Here is a 14372-nt window from a genome sequence, read left to right as displayed (position 1 = left end):
CCTTTTATTATTATGATGGTTGTTCTGCATGGGGAGGTCCTGATCCATTATGATCCAAGTAGGAAAGAGACTCAGACTCTGTAGGGTGCTATTTAAGATATGATGTGTTAGAGCTAACACAATAGAATAGTGTACATCATCTCATATTCTTGAGATGTGGGGAACTCCAAGTGGACCTCTGCTCTCCACCCAGCATGCCCTGCAGAGCCCACCTGCAGTGCTGGTTCTCCCTTTTTTGCCATTAGAGCCATTATAAGAGTGCAAGAAAACAACTCTGTCTAATAGTGAGGCAAGAAATTCTCATGCAAACATCCTTTCTGTCTGACAGCAGGAATGACGAACAAAGGCCAGGCCACATGAGTGGCAGAACGGCTGCACATGACCTAGAGCTGCCCACAGGCATTTCTGTATGAGGAGCTGGCTGAGACTGGTGGGCAAAGGATTTGTGCAGCAAACCGAGGCCTGACTGTTACCCTGTGAGCAGCACAGGCCTGTGCGTGCTCAGGTTAACATCTCCTTGGGATGTAGCGACTGCCAGGTGCGATCATGTGCCATGGCAGAGATGGACAGAGTGAAAACCCCAATGCTTGCCTTGGGGATGGTGTGCTCATCTTGAATGCAGAAGAGATTCTGGTGCAGGAAGTCAGAGAGGATGCAGTGCTTGTAATTGCAGGTTTCAGTACGGTGTAATATCCAAGGAGAATTCCTTGGATCATTGTTCTACATAACACATCTGGAAGCACTGGCAGTAGACACTGGGTCCTGTAAGAAACTAAGCAAGCAGCAGATCTACTGCACCGGGACACAGTGGGTGTCATGCCACCAAGCCGAGCATTAACCTGGGAGAGATGCAGGAATTGGCTGTCAGGAATTGCTGTGACTGAGAGCTGTAGGGGATGCAACAGGTGGGGATATCTGGATGTAAAACAAGCTGCTAAAGAAAAGGGTTTGAAATGACATAGGGCAAGCAAGAATCATTACTGAGTCCTCATTAGAGAAGGAAGAGAATCATGGGAAACAGGATAGTGAGATTTGATGGATGTAACCCAAAAGCCAGAAATGTTGTTGCCAACTTGTTGGAAAGTCCTTGCCTGTGTCAGGGCATGTCAGATGATGATGCAACACTACACAGAACTTAAAATTCTTGAAAGCGTCTTGGGAGAAAGCTGAGGGAAGCTGGAAGCTGATTCTTCTACTTTTAAAAATCCAGTTCTGTGGAAAGGAAAGGCAGGAAATACTGCTAGCAGACTGCCCAATCCATAAGCTGGGGATTCTGGTTTTTACCTGAGGAACAGTTCTCCAGCCAGTGTTGTTTGACACTTGAAATTGATTATTTGGAAGCAAATATAAGATCTCTACAAATAAAATCGGCACATTATGTTAAAAAATGTGAAAAAAGTCATGAAGAGAAGATAATGGTGGAGAAGTGTGTAGCAGAGCAAGGCTCTTCACATAGATTTTTGTCTTAGAACAGTCAAATGCAAACTTACCGGCTTGGGGAAGACAGTGTATCACTCCTCCAGAGAGGACTGTGTGTTAAAAAAGGTAAGTCTGTAAAGAAATTGACTGTATTAAAGTGCAAGCAGCTTCATTTTTCTTGGACCCACTATTTTAGACATTAAAATCCAGGTGCTGTCCCAGCCTTGTAAAATATCAGTTTAAGACATGATAAAACAGATCTGTACAGGTAGAAGATCTGGGGGAAACAGATGTTGTTGATGTGAGACAGCAAGAAGGGCCCTGGTGGCATAGCACACAGCCTATTTTTTAAGGCTTCTAGGGAACAGAAAATACAAAGGATGTTCGAGGTTCACAAAACTTACCTGAAGATTGTAAGAAGTATTTTTACAATGTGAGATGCAGAACTCTTGTAAGACGAGGGGTAATGGCTTTAAACTGAGTTTAATGGTTTTAAACTAAAAGAGGGTAGATGCAGGACTAGATGCAAGAGGGACCATTTTTAAAGTGAGGCTGGTAAAGCACTGGCACAGGTTGCCCAAAGAACCTCATCCATGGAAGTCTCCAAGGCCAGGTTGAATGGGACTTGGAGTGACCTTACTGACCTTATTATGGGTGGGAGATGTCCCTGCCATGGCGGGGTGGGACTGGATGACCTTTAAAAGTCCTTCCTAACCCAAATTTTCTATGATTCTATGAGTTCTTAGAAGGTTGTGAGTGATCTGATTAGGGTGTGTGAGTACATGTACTAAGTGAAAACACTGGATACTAAAGCAGTTTTTAGTTATCCAGGGGTAAGCCACAACAGCTACACCAAGACGAACAGCTTTAAACTGCAATAGATTAATTCCAGAGGAAAACAGGCACATGCTTTCAGTGCTGAAAGTGAGTAGCTAGTGAAATTACAGCAGTAACTCTTCTGGTGTGCTACAATTGAATTGGTTTATGTAACAGAGATCATTGGAGGCAAGTGTGAAATTACTTGTCAAATGTAGGTGAGCAGAATATGTCCTTGTCAAATGTTAGGGGGTGTAGAGTAAGTCCTTCATGGCCTTAAATTTTGTGAGTGCCACTATATGGTGGATGAAATTTGCAAAAGAGAAATCTATCAAAGGCTGTTAAAGCCAAAACCTCTGGCACAGCAGGTCTCTGAATTACAAATCTGTAAGACCTAGGAGAGCTGCCAGAGAGGGAGCATTCCTCGTCTACCCTATTTTTATGATTTTTTCTAGGCAGACAGTGTTGGCCACTGTCGGGGAGAGGGTAAATGAGTCAGGTGTGCTTATGATTTGACTCTGTGCCACCATTTTTGTGTCTTGTGCTAAAAAATACTAGATCTTTTTCAAAGATGCACTTTATTTCAGCCAGAAATGATGAACTATGTGAGGATCATGATACTGAGTTTGTGTACTACAGTGGGGTCATGAACTGGCCAGGAAGACAAATTACCGTGATTGTCATGTTTGACTTGTAGCCCTGAAGAAATGCACACCCTTATGTGGTGTTTCTGCTTACCCCAACATGCACCAGGTATGTTTACTTTTGTGTATACTTCACTTTCTTTGGGGTCCACAGCAATGGATATTTTTCTTCCTTGTCTTTAGTTGTGAAGGTAATTTCCTCCATTGCATGTTTTAGACTGGCTGACATACCCTGTTGGAATAATCTGTTGATCCTAGAGAAGGATGTACAGTATATGTTACAAACACAGGAAGCTTCTGTCCCAGCTGCATTTTTAATTTCAAGTAACAGGTGAAAATAGACTCTCCACCTTTTCATCTGTGACAGATAGCTACTCTATCCCAAATTAACAAGTATACTTAAACCCCAAACCCAGATGTTGTGAACTCAGAAATGTTGTCTGATCATGGTGTCCATCAGTCTTCTCCAAGACTGGAATATAAATGATGTGCCTCTGCCATGCGACCTGGACGAGTAGCCCATCTCCCTCAGGGGATCTGCCCAGGGTGGTCTCCCCCCTCCTCCCTGGAGCAGTTCAGGTCTGTCTGGGCAGGTCCTCCACTCAGTCGCAGCTCACAACCTGCTTCACCCCAAAGTGCTGCAAGGCCAATTCCCAGCACACTGGAGAGTGCAACCCAGGCACTTGCAGATGGTCTAAGCTGTTCCACAGAAGGTCTGGAGTTGCTGTTGGTCAGATGAGATGAGCAGATAGAGGATAGGATGCTCTCAGTAACAGGTGCACACTCCCCCAGCTACAGCAATGTATTCTTGCTCAGCAGACTCCTCCATTCTTAATTCCAGCACAAAGAGTTCTTTTCATAAGAGCTTGCTGTCTTCTCTTTGGCTTTGAGCATTGCCTTGTCACGCATCCATTGTGAAATATTCCATACAGCACTGCAGAGCGTGTGCAGGTGCAGGCTGCCAGCTTGGTCTCAAGCTGGAAGTCGTGGCCTGAACCACTGCACCAGATGCTTTCATGCCCCACTGTCCCAAGGGCTCACCACTCCCTAGACCTGTACTTCAGCCAAGGCAGTCACCCTCTCCTATTCCCATTCCAAACCGTTTCCTGGATGTACTAAGCACTTACCTTGTCTTCTCAGCATGCATGCTGAACCATTGCTCATGGATTCTCAAAGGGGACAATTTTCTGGTGACAGGTACCACACAAACTCATTTTCCATTTGCAACAGTATTTTGGTGGTACAAATAACTGTAGGGAAAAGTTTGAAAATGTGATGCAAAAACGCAGTGAAAAAGCCAAAAGCATGTGTATAGTCTCTCCTTAAAAACACCCAGTGAGACTTAAATCCACCTCGTCATCTTTACAATATTTTACTTCATCTTTTAGACATACACTGGTTTTGAGCCCATGAAGCTGGCAGGTTTTCTTGGCTTTTTGCAGATGGAGCTCAGTCCTTTCACTGCTTCCTCACAGCTGCTTGGAGCATCACCCCAAGGTATTCACTGTCAGTGCTCATTCTGTCCAAACTTCCCTCCTCGTCCCCGTGGACTGCAGGGCTTTGGCAAGTCGCACTGAAGGTTCCTTCTAATTACTCTGTCCAAGTGCACATCATAGACATCTCCCACTGCGTGTTTAAGAAGCAATTTTCCTTTTCCTGTTAGAATTGACACTGCACCAAAGACCCTTAACCCACCAGGCCCAGTACCTTCATCCTCACCCTCCCGGGAGTCACCAGCTCCTTAAACACAAGGAAAAGCGTGCGGACAGTGGATCGCAGCTCGGGGCCTGTTCTGAATTTGAAGGATTGGACGTGCCTCAGAGCTCCCTTGGCCTGTTTGCTCTCTCATCCTGTTAGTACCGTACCCATCGCCACTGGAATTCTCATTGCCTCCCGGTGAACCCCGGCCCCGTCACTGTCGGTGCGAGCCCCGCTCGGTACCGGTCGGAAGCGCTCCCGACCCTGCTGCGAGCGGGCGGTGCTCGTCCCCAGCCAGGTACGGGCAGCGCGGGCCGCGTTGGCACCGGGCTGGGCGGGGGCTCTGCGTCGGGCCCGGCGGCCCGGGGGGGTGATGCGGAGCGGGGACGGCGGGCGGCGCTGTGGAGCGCGCGGAGGCTGCGGCGGCGGGTCGGGAGCGCTGCTGGAGCAGCGGGGCTGCGGCGGCGAGGGCGGCAGGGGGCGGCGGTGAGTGCGGGGGTGAGTGCGGGGCGGGGGCGGCGGGGCTGGGGGACTGCGATAGTAAGGGGGCTCTGGCGGTGGTGCGGGGCGCTGGTGGGGAGAGAAGGGGGTGGCTGTGGCGGCGGAAGCAGGGGCGGCGGGGCTGGGGACCGTGGCGGCGGCGGACCCAAAGCCAGTCCGTCCCTCTCTCGAGCTGTGTCCAGGCGGCAGCGCCGGAGCGGCCCGTGGGGCTGGGAGGGTGTGGGCGCCGCACCCGCCTGTCCCCGGGAGGAGCTCCGCGCCGCGCCGCCCCCGCGGGGCTGGGAGCGGGGCAGGGGCCGCGGCTGCACCGCCCTCCCGCCGCAGCAGCGCGGCCGGGGCCGGGCGCTCCCGGCGCGGGACCCTCTGCCCTGGCGCGGCGGGCGAGCCGCACTTTACAGACGGTCCCTGGCCGCTCTCCGCAGCGCCGCGCAGGCGCCCCGCGCGCAGACGGCCCCGGCGGGAGCGGAGCATGGACGGGACGGTGAGCTCCGCGCGGCCCCCCCGCCCCGGCCGCCCTCCGGCTCGGCCCTGCCCCGGGCATCTGCGAGACGCCCACGCCGGCGGTACCCCTGGGCCGGGCACGGACCCCGGGCAGCACCGCTGCTGCTCCCGCCCGGGCGCTGCCCGCCGGGCTCGCCCGCCCGGGAGATTGGTGGAGTCCGGGCGGACCCCGCGCCGCCGGTACCGCCCGGCGGTGCCTCCCTCCTCAGCCGCCGCCGCCGCTGTTTCTCCCGCGGAGCCGCGGCTGGAGCGCCCTGGCGGCTGCCGCGCCGCGCTCTCTGATCTTTCCCCCGGACTCGGCTTTACGCGGTGCGGCGCCCGCCTGGCCCCCGCCGGGTGTCCCAGCGCGGGCCCCGCGTCCTCCGCCGATCCCCGGCGGCTTTGCTGCCTTGCAGGAACTCGGCTCGCTCGGAGAGGCAGGCAGAAAGGGGGAGCCCAGTGCTCATTTACCTCTCCCGAATGTGGGCTGCAGGCCCCCTCGGGAGGGTCTCCTTTAGCAGGGACTGACTTTACCGAGGGAGACACCATCACTCGTCTGGAATTGCCCATCCTGCCCTGACATGGTCCATGCATTCTCTGGAGAGGAGTGTCCTCTTCTTAACACCCTGTTCCTGGAGACACCCCAGCGCTGCCCTGCATCTAACTGACTGCTGTCTCTGGTGCTCCAGCAACAACCAGCCTTCACACAGGAGATGGCAGCTTTTGAGAGAGAGTATTTGACTTGCTGCCTCTAAGATGCCCCTCAGTTCCGTCTTCAGAGGGAGATACATGGTCCCAGATACTCTCTCAGGACTAACAGATCCGTGCCTGTGGGAGACTGATGCTCTGCGTGGCCTTCTGGAAGATCTTCTGACTTCCTGAACATGTAAACCATCTCACTTTGGCACCAGGAGTCTGCTGCTGGAGACTGCTGCTCCTTCCCTCCCTCCTGTTCCCTGAGGCCTGAACTCTTCTCCGTTTCCTCCATCACTGTGGCCTGTGGAGGATCCCTGTGTGCGAGCTGCTGCTGGGAAAAACTGAGGTAGAATTAAAATGGGGGACTGAGGAACAAACAAGGTCATTCACCAGTCAGCATGATCTGGGAGAGTGTGCATTATCCTTGCCTGGTACTGTCAGCACTTCCCTTCTTGGAGAGACTGACTTCATCCTACTGCCCATCCGAGGAAGTCCTGCAGCTTCTGAAAATAACCACTTCCTTGGTGCTGTCTCAGGAGCAATCAACGATCTGCTGTTTTCCATGGGGACACGACCAGTGAAGCCAGCCTGTCTTCCCTTGCTGAATGCCCTGACCTCTCTGTGAGGAGGAACTTGCAGCTTGGCCTTGCCCCTAAGGCAGGGTGAGGACACTCAGTCTTTGCTCTCCTCCTTTTCCTCAGTGCTGCGGTAGTGTTCCTTCCTGTACTTCATGCACTCTCCCTTCTCATTTGCGCTGCCTCCACTGCAGTGTTTGCCTCAGCCCCTGCTTGCCTGGGATCTGTCCTTCCTTGAATACAGCTCTGTTTCAGCAGAATTCACCATGATCTTATTTCTGTCCTTTTTTCTTCCCTTTTTCTGACCCCACTGGATCCAGAGCCTTGGTCCTGTCCCTGGTGGAGTTACCCACTCTACTCATGCCGCCTGGCACTGCCCAGGCTGGCACTGCAATGTTCATACTTCCCTTTCTTGCCTATCCATTCTTTGAACAGTTGTTTCTATCTGCATGTCTAGGTGCGAGCTTATGCTTGAGAGTGCTGTGTGTGCTGGTGCTCACACCTGTTCTGCTGTAATGCTGCTTTTCTTCATCAGCTACAGTACAGAGCTGTCAGGAGCAGCAGGGCTTTGTACTTGCAGGTGCAGCTGGCTCAGCTCTTCCCAAGGAACAGGTCCCTTTTCCTTCTTAGCCTGGTTCGTCTTCTTTGGGACCTATCATAGCATGCAGACACTGAAGCTGCCTGACTATGCCCTAAATCTGTGGGATCATTAGTTACTCCAGTCTGCCGCACTCTCCCTATTCTACTGGGGCAGCTAACAGTGCCTGCTAAAATGCTGGAGTGTTCTGGTAGGAGTTGATTTTGAGTTCTTTAAGGAGTTGATTTTTTTAAGGATGAAAGCAAGCTGACTTGGACAATGTTCCTAAGCTGGCCTGCCTTCCCCAGGTTGAGAACATCTGTCTGAGAAGATACCTTTGCTTCTTGGGACAGGCAAATTCCAGGGATCCACTCTAATCCTACCCACCCTGTGGTTCTTATCAGAGCCTGCTCAGTATGTTGACAGGTTATAGGCAAGCAGTGACCTTCATGTTCTTTCTAGATTCCACAAATACAAGCTGGGTCCTGTGGGGAAATTGAAGAGCCCACATGGATGGGCCAGTGCCTGGGCAAAACTGCTGTCCTGGCAGCCTGGACATGCACCTGTGTACAAAGTCTCCAGAGAAGTCCCAAACCACTATGTCAGTCTCATCTTCCCTTTCTTGCTCTTCTCCCCCTCTTTTTTTCCCCATGTTGTGCTTCTTACGAAGTGTCACATGGGTTGGTGCAGTTCTAGGAAATGTTGTTTTTATTGTACATTACTTCCCTCTCACCCAGTACGTACTTTCTCTTTTCAGAGCTGGATCCAAATGCATCCTCAGCCTGCTGTCTTAGAGCTGTTCCTGCTTAAGGTCAATGAGAGCATCTCCTGCTAATTCATCATGACATAATATCTGGTCTCCTGCTCCATCCACAGGATAAGTTTATTCCTTCTTCTTGGTCTACACAGATGTGACTCCAGGTGTTCAGCTGCCTTGTCTGGTACAGGTAGGTTTTAGCTCTTTGAAAGGTGACCTGTTTTAGTCAGGAAGGATGTGTCTGTGCTTTGTATTGGGGATGGAAAATGTTTACCTTTGGGCATATGGGAAATACTATGTTGTGAAATAAATCCTAAGATGCCAGCTTGCTGCTGCTGACCTAAACGGGTCCTTTGAATAGCCAATTACTTCTGTGAGAGTTTGCACTAGTGCTGGCAGGAAGATGCTGATCTGGCAGAGTGGAAGTGACATTGGAGAATGCAGTTGCTAAGAGGAGTAGTAGTAGCAGCAGGTATTCTTTGTGGTAATTCATTACTCCATTTGCCACAGGTAAATATAATTAGTTCTTGTCAGGTGGTTATTGATCTGTGGGGTTCCCATGCTTCTCAGTGCAGGTTTAAATTAGCTCTTCCCAGCTAGGAAGACTTCTTCACTATCTGCTGTTGCTGGATGGGCATTGGTCATCTCCATGATATGGTGCTCAAATCTGCCACTCAGATCTTCATTTTCTAACATTAGTTACATTCTACTTTTTGCTTCCACTGTGAATATCCACCTGTCTGTTTTCCCAGCCAGTACACAGTGTGCCTATAAGGGACTTTTGTTTTTGCCACACCTGGATTGGTGACTTCTCACCTTTCACAGCCTGCACAGGTCACCTCACTGGTAGTGTAAACTGTGTGGTAGAAGAAATGCATACTATTTTGCTTTGGAAATAAATAGCCTAGGTTATAACAATTCTCACTTTAACTGGAAGAGCTTATGTATGAAAACTCCTTCAGTTTTTTGATGAAGATGCTAATGCTAACCTTCAGTTCTCTTTATCACTCAGCGCTCTCTCCTCATCCAGTGCAGTGTTGATACAGTGGTTTCCAAGCAGAGTGCTTGGGCTAACACCTGGAATTTGGTGGTCTCTCCTTAAATTGAACAGCGTTCCAGGAACTTATCTTTTCTGGAAAGATGCAGCTGAAGGAATTGAATGGTTCTTAATTGAAACTGTAAAATATTGAGAGTTCAGGTGTTATACCAGGAGAGTTATCCAGGTTTTGCATTTTTATAGAAATGTCCTGGGTGCATGGAAATAAGCAGATACCTACAACTTATGTGCCTTTCCATCTAGCTCACAAGGCTGTGCTGTGTTCTCCATAGTGCTTTCATAATGCAGACGCTGGCTAATTGGTCTTGTTCATGGAAGGTTCCTCAGAGGTCATCAAGTGAGGTGTGTTTAATTTTTGTGAATTGACAGCCTGAGATGCCCTTGTCAAATGTTTACAATATTCACTGAGTAAACATGGAAGTGACAAAGATACTGTCATTTCTGTACCTGGATGTATTTGCGAGCACTGGAAGCTCCATGCTGCACAAGGACCCCATGAATTTTATGGAAAGCTCTTTTGGTCTTCCTTCCATTTCTTGAAAAACTCTGCATTCATAGGTTCCAGTGTTTGAGAGACAAACCTCCTATCCTTTCCCTTCTGGCCTCTTACAGTCCTGCAGCCTTCTCTGTTTTCTGTACTGGCACAGAGATGGTGTCTGTGTCTGTCTGTGATCAGTGCCCAAAGCAAGGGACAGAAGCATTTCTCTCTGAACAGAACTAGCACCATGGCTTAATTGAAGGCCTTAGCTAGACTGAAGAATTTGCCTACTCCAAGAATGTCAGTGTAAGATTCTATTCAATATCGTACCCTTTACCCCCAAATTTGGCACACTTACTCTCTGCCTGTGAATAAATTAAAAAAATTATTTGTTTAAAGGTAGTTCAATTCCTTTCGAGATCCTAAACTGCAGGGAACAAAACACAATTTACCAGTTATATATTTTTATTTTTACAGGCACAGCTATTGCATTGAAGTGCGAAATCATGTAAACTTAACTTTTCAGCATGTGGCCTTTGATTTGTAAATGTGCTTTTGATGAGCACCTCCCCTATGGAGACAGGCTGAGAAAGTTGGGACTATTCAGTCTGGAGAAGAGAAGGTTGTGTGGAAGTGTCTGAAGGGGCTACAAGGAAGCTGAAGAGGGATTATTTGTTAGTAACTGCAGTAATAAGAAAAGGAGTAATGGGTACAAATTGAAAGAGGGGGAAATTTAGGTTAGATATTAGGAAGACATTTTTTACTATGAAGGTGGTTAGACACTGGAACAGGTTGCCTAGGGAGGTTGTGGGTGCCTCGACCCTGACAGTGCTCAGAGCCGGGTTGGATAAGGCCTTGAGTGATCTGGTCTAGTGGGAGGTGTCCCTGCCCACGGCAGAGGGGATGGGACTAGATGATCTTTAAGTCCATTCCAATCCCTTAACATTTTATGAGTCTATGATGTGAAAGAAATTTGACTTCACTTGGTGAAATTGCAAGGCCCAACAAAGAATGATATTGAAAATTTATAAATTTATTATTTTTAAAGATTTAAACCAGTCATTTTCCTCTGATAAAATATCTATGATTCATGGCAACAGCAGAATTTAGAGTTAAGAGGTGGTGTCTAGATGGAAAGCAAGAGCTGTGTTTGCAGCTGTGAGACCAGTGAGGAATGATTTTAAAATGTTACTTGCAGATTTTTATGCTTTCCAGTTTCATGGTAGAAAGAGGACATAGTGGAAGGTTACTTAAGGGTTTTTATTCTTGTTTGTTCTTTGAGATCATGGGGATAACCACATAGTAACTGAATGGGCTGGCAGGCTGATCACACTCTGTGTGGACAGGGGCCAATCTGCGTAGTTGCAGGAGAAGGTACAAAGCTCATTCACTGTGGTTCACAGAGGCATAGAATGTATTGGTTGGAAGGGATCTTTTACAGATCACCTAGTCATGTTCCAGTGTTTCACCTCCCTCATTGTAAAAAATGTCTTCCTTACTAAAAATGCCTTCCTTCTAATCTAAAACCACCCTCTTTAAAATGGCACTTTAAAAGTGTTGTCCCTTGTTTTGTCTTAGAGGCCTTGGTAAAAAGTCTCTGTCTTTCTTACAAGCCCCCTTTAAATACTGAAAGGCGTCAAGAAAATCTCCCTGAAGCCTTCTCTTCTCTGGGTTGAACACCCTTGGCTCTCTCAGCCCATCTCCAGAGCAGAGGGCTTCAGCCCTCAGAGCATCTCCATGGCTTCCTCTGGGTTTGCTCCAGCAGATCCATGTTTGTCTTGTACTGTGGAGCAAGGTGAGGTCTGACAAGAGCAAACAGGAATAATCCCCCCCCTCACATGCTGTCCATGCTGCGGGATCAGCCCAGGACTGATTGTTTCTGGGCTGGCAGCGCACGTGACCAGGATCTGTTCTATTTTTCATCCACCAGCACCTCCAAAGTCCTTCTCCACAAAGCTGCTCTCAGTCAACTCATCCCCAAGTCTGTACTGGGATAGGTGAGACAATTGCCCCAAAGGTGCAGGGCCTTGCACTTGGCCTTGCTGCACTTTATGAGGGTCCCATGGGCCCACTCTCTCAGGGTCCCTCCCTCTGGATGCCATCCCTGCCCTCCAGCTTGTCACCTGCACCCTTGGCTTGGTGTCACCTGCACACACACAAGGGTGCACTCAGTGCTACTGTCTGTGTCATTAATAAAGATATTAACCAGTACTGGTCCCAGTATGGAGCCCCAAGAGACACCACTGGATCCTGATTTCCATTTGGATATTGAGCTGACATCTATTGAAAGACATTTTACTTAGAGCCCAAGAACTATTGATTCCAATGTTCAAAAACTCAGCTGAGAAATGTGGGAAACCAGCATGGCTGAGTAAGGACCTCCTTCCTGAAACTGAAACACAGCAGGGAAATGCAGAGACAGTGGAAGCAGGAACACACATCCTGGGAAGAACATAAGGATACTGCCTAGGAGTGTAGGGATGGGATCAGGAAAGCTAAGGCACAGCTGGAACTAAGTTTAGCAAGGGATGTGAAGAATAAGGGCTTCCTTGCACAGGTATGCTGGTTAGACAAGGAAGGCAAAAGAAACTGTATTCCCCAATAAATGAGATGGAGAATTAGTGACGACCAAAATGGAGAAGGCTGAGGTACTCAACAACTTTTTTCCTGCTCAGTTTTCACTTGTAATTGCTCTTCCCAAATCACTGGACTCTCTGAATCTCAAGGCAGGGACAGGGGGAATGAAGTCCTGCCCACTGTAGGAGTAGATCAGGACCTAGACCATCTGAGGAACATGGACATACTCAAGTCCATAGGACCTGATTAAACACGTGCCAGGGTCCTCAGGGAACTGGCTGATGGTGAATCCTGTCTCTCCTTAGTAATCTGTATTCATCAAAGAACATCCCATGACTGGAGAAGCTGAAGCCCTGGCATCAACACCAGCCATGAAGCCAGGTGTTGATCTGCACTGATCATGGTTGTTTACACATTAATGGATCTTATGGCTAAAAGAAACTTTTGGATCATGTGACACCCATATTTTACTGAGCACTAATTGATTTCCGTAGGTCCTTACTGTGAGCCTTATACCTTTCACAAAGACAAGCTGGTTAACCATTGGAAATTTCAATGCGATATACTGCTTGTAGACCTTCTATCAGTGGAGGGTTTAAGAACTTGGACAAATACTTGTTAAGAAGGGTTTTGGCAGATCAAGGCTGACTTGGGGAAAGGAAGTATTTGAAGCTCTAAAGGCCATGCCAGCCCCTCTGCTTGTTCTCTTAATACTTGTCATTCTTGTATGAATGAAAGTGTCTAGTGCAACAGTATCTGTATGTGGTTTATAAGTAATTGTTGTGCTAGTTTTGGGCTTGGTAGTCCAGACCTATCTTAGTAAGGAAGTGAACCAGTGTGGACTGCTAAGAACAGCATCTCTGGATCTCCCTGGGATGTGCACAGACCAGCTAGGGACCAAGGCAGTGTGCCCTGAGACAGGGCACCTGAGAAACATCTGCTGTCACTACTTTGCTATGGACTGTCTGGTACTTTTAGTCTCCACCATCCTCTGAAGTGAATGGTGGTGTGTGTCTTGTGGACATTTAACACATACAGATTTTGCCAAGTGGTTTACAAGTCCAAGAAAACTGGATGCTCCTTATCTAGTTACTGCTTTTTGCATCTTCAGTGTCTCTTGGCAAGTCCTATGTCCGTTGGTGTCCCAGGCTGGCTATTTTGCATGAAAAAGGTTTCATTCATTTTGAACTTAGTCCTCCATTTTTGTTGGTGGTCCTCAAGTTCTTCTGTTACACGACAATGTGCTCCTTTCATCACAGTGACAATTTTCATTCTTTATATTTCCCCCCTCCTCTGCAACATAAACACGCACTCTGCTTCAGTTCCTCTCCATAAGAGGATTATTTTGTACCTAGTCTTTCTATATCTGTATGGTTATAATTCTGCTGTATGCTTTCAGAGATGTGACCAGCACTGGCTGCAGTGTGATAAAAAAACTGTACTGACTGATACCATGTTCTGTAGTGTCTTCTATCAGGCTCTTCATTACTCCTTCAGATTTTATTTTCTGAGTGAATGCTTCTGTCAAGTGTTGCAGCCATCCTCATCTGTTAATATCTTTAACAATATAAATTGCACACAAAGTTGTAATTCGTGGAGTCCTGTTTTTTGTTTGAAGAGGAGGTGTGTAAGTGTGCCATTGCAGGTAAGGAGTCAGCGTGTCTTCTGTAGAGACAAACAGTGCCCCATGGGTCTGTTATGTTCCTATTCTATTCTCAGTTGTGTCCCTGTTTTATTAGGATTAGAATTCTTCGATGGCTCATGTAAATCAAAGTGGGTTTGTCAGCATATTGCACTTCAGTGTTTTGAAAATGGCTCTCAGCAAGGTTTCTAAAGAATATAAAAGCTGATAAGGGAAATAGTCAATAAAGAAAACTCCTTGTAAGCAGTAAGAAAAAGCAGTGACTCATACAATGGTTGAGGTTGGAAGGGACCTCTGGAGGTCATCAAGCAGAACTGGTTGCCCAGGACCGTGTCCAGACAGCCTTTCAGTATCTCCAAGGTGGGAGACTCCACAACCTGTCTGGGCAACCTGTCAGCCTCACTGTAAAATACCATTTGTTGATGTGCCAAGGGAACCTCTTGTGTTTCAGTCTG

General features: G+C 48.2%; 1 protein-coding gene across 4 annotated transcripts in view; it reads left to right on the top strand.

Moving 5' to 3' along the window:
* Positions 1–4987: 4987 nt before the first annotated feature.
* Positions 4988–14372, top strand: part of SMARCD3 (SWI/SNF related, matrix associated, actin dependent regulator of chromatin, subfamily d, member 3) — an 80521-nt gene continuing 71136 nt past the window's right edge. Inside the window, exons 1-3 of one of the 4 annotated variants that reach the window (XM_039549106.1) lie at positions 4988–5063; positions 6052–6916; positions 8164–8353. The gene's annotated coding sequence lies outside the window, so the exon portion shown is untranslated. Of the gene's footprint in view, positions 5064–5458; positions 5560–5841; positions 6917–8163; positions 8354–14372 lie in introns of those variants that run through there. The other 3 variants (XM_039549108.1, XM_039549107.1, XM_010391473.4) reach the window with 3 other exon arrangements.

Source organism: Corvus cornix, chromosome 2, assembly GCF_000738735.6.
Source record: "Corvus cornix cornix isolate S_Up_H32 chromosome 2, ASM73873v5, whole genome shotgun sequence".
Classification (NCBI taxonomy): Eukaryota; Metazoa; Chordata; class Aves; order Passeriformes; family Corvidae; genus Corvus; species Corvus cornix.
The sequence above is the reverse complement of the archived record's forward strand: the minus strand, read 5'-3'. Positions and strand labels throughout refer to the sequence as shown.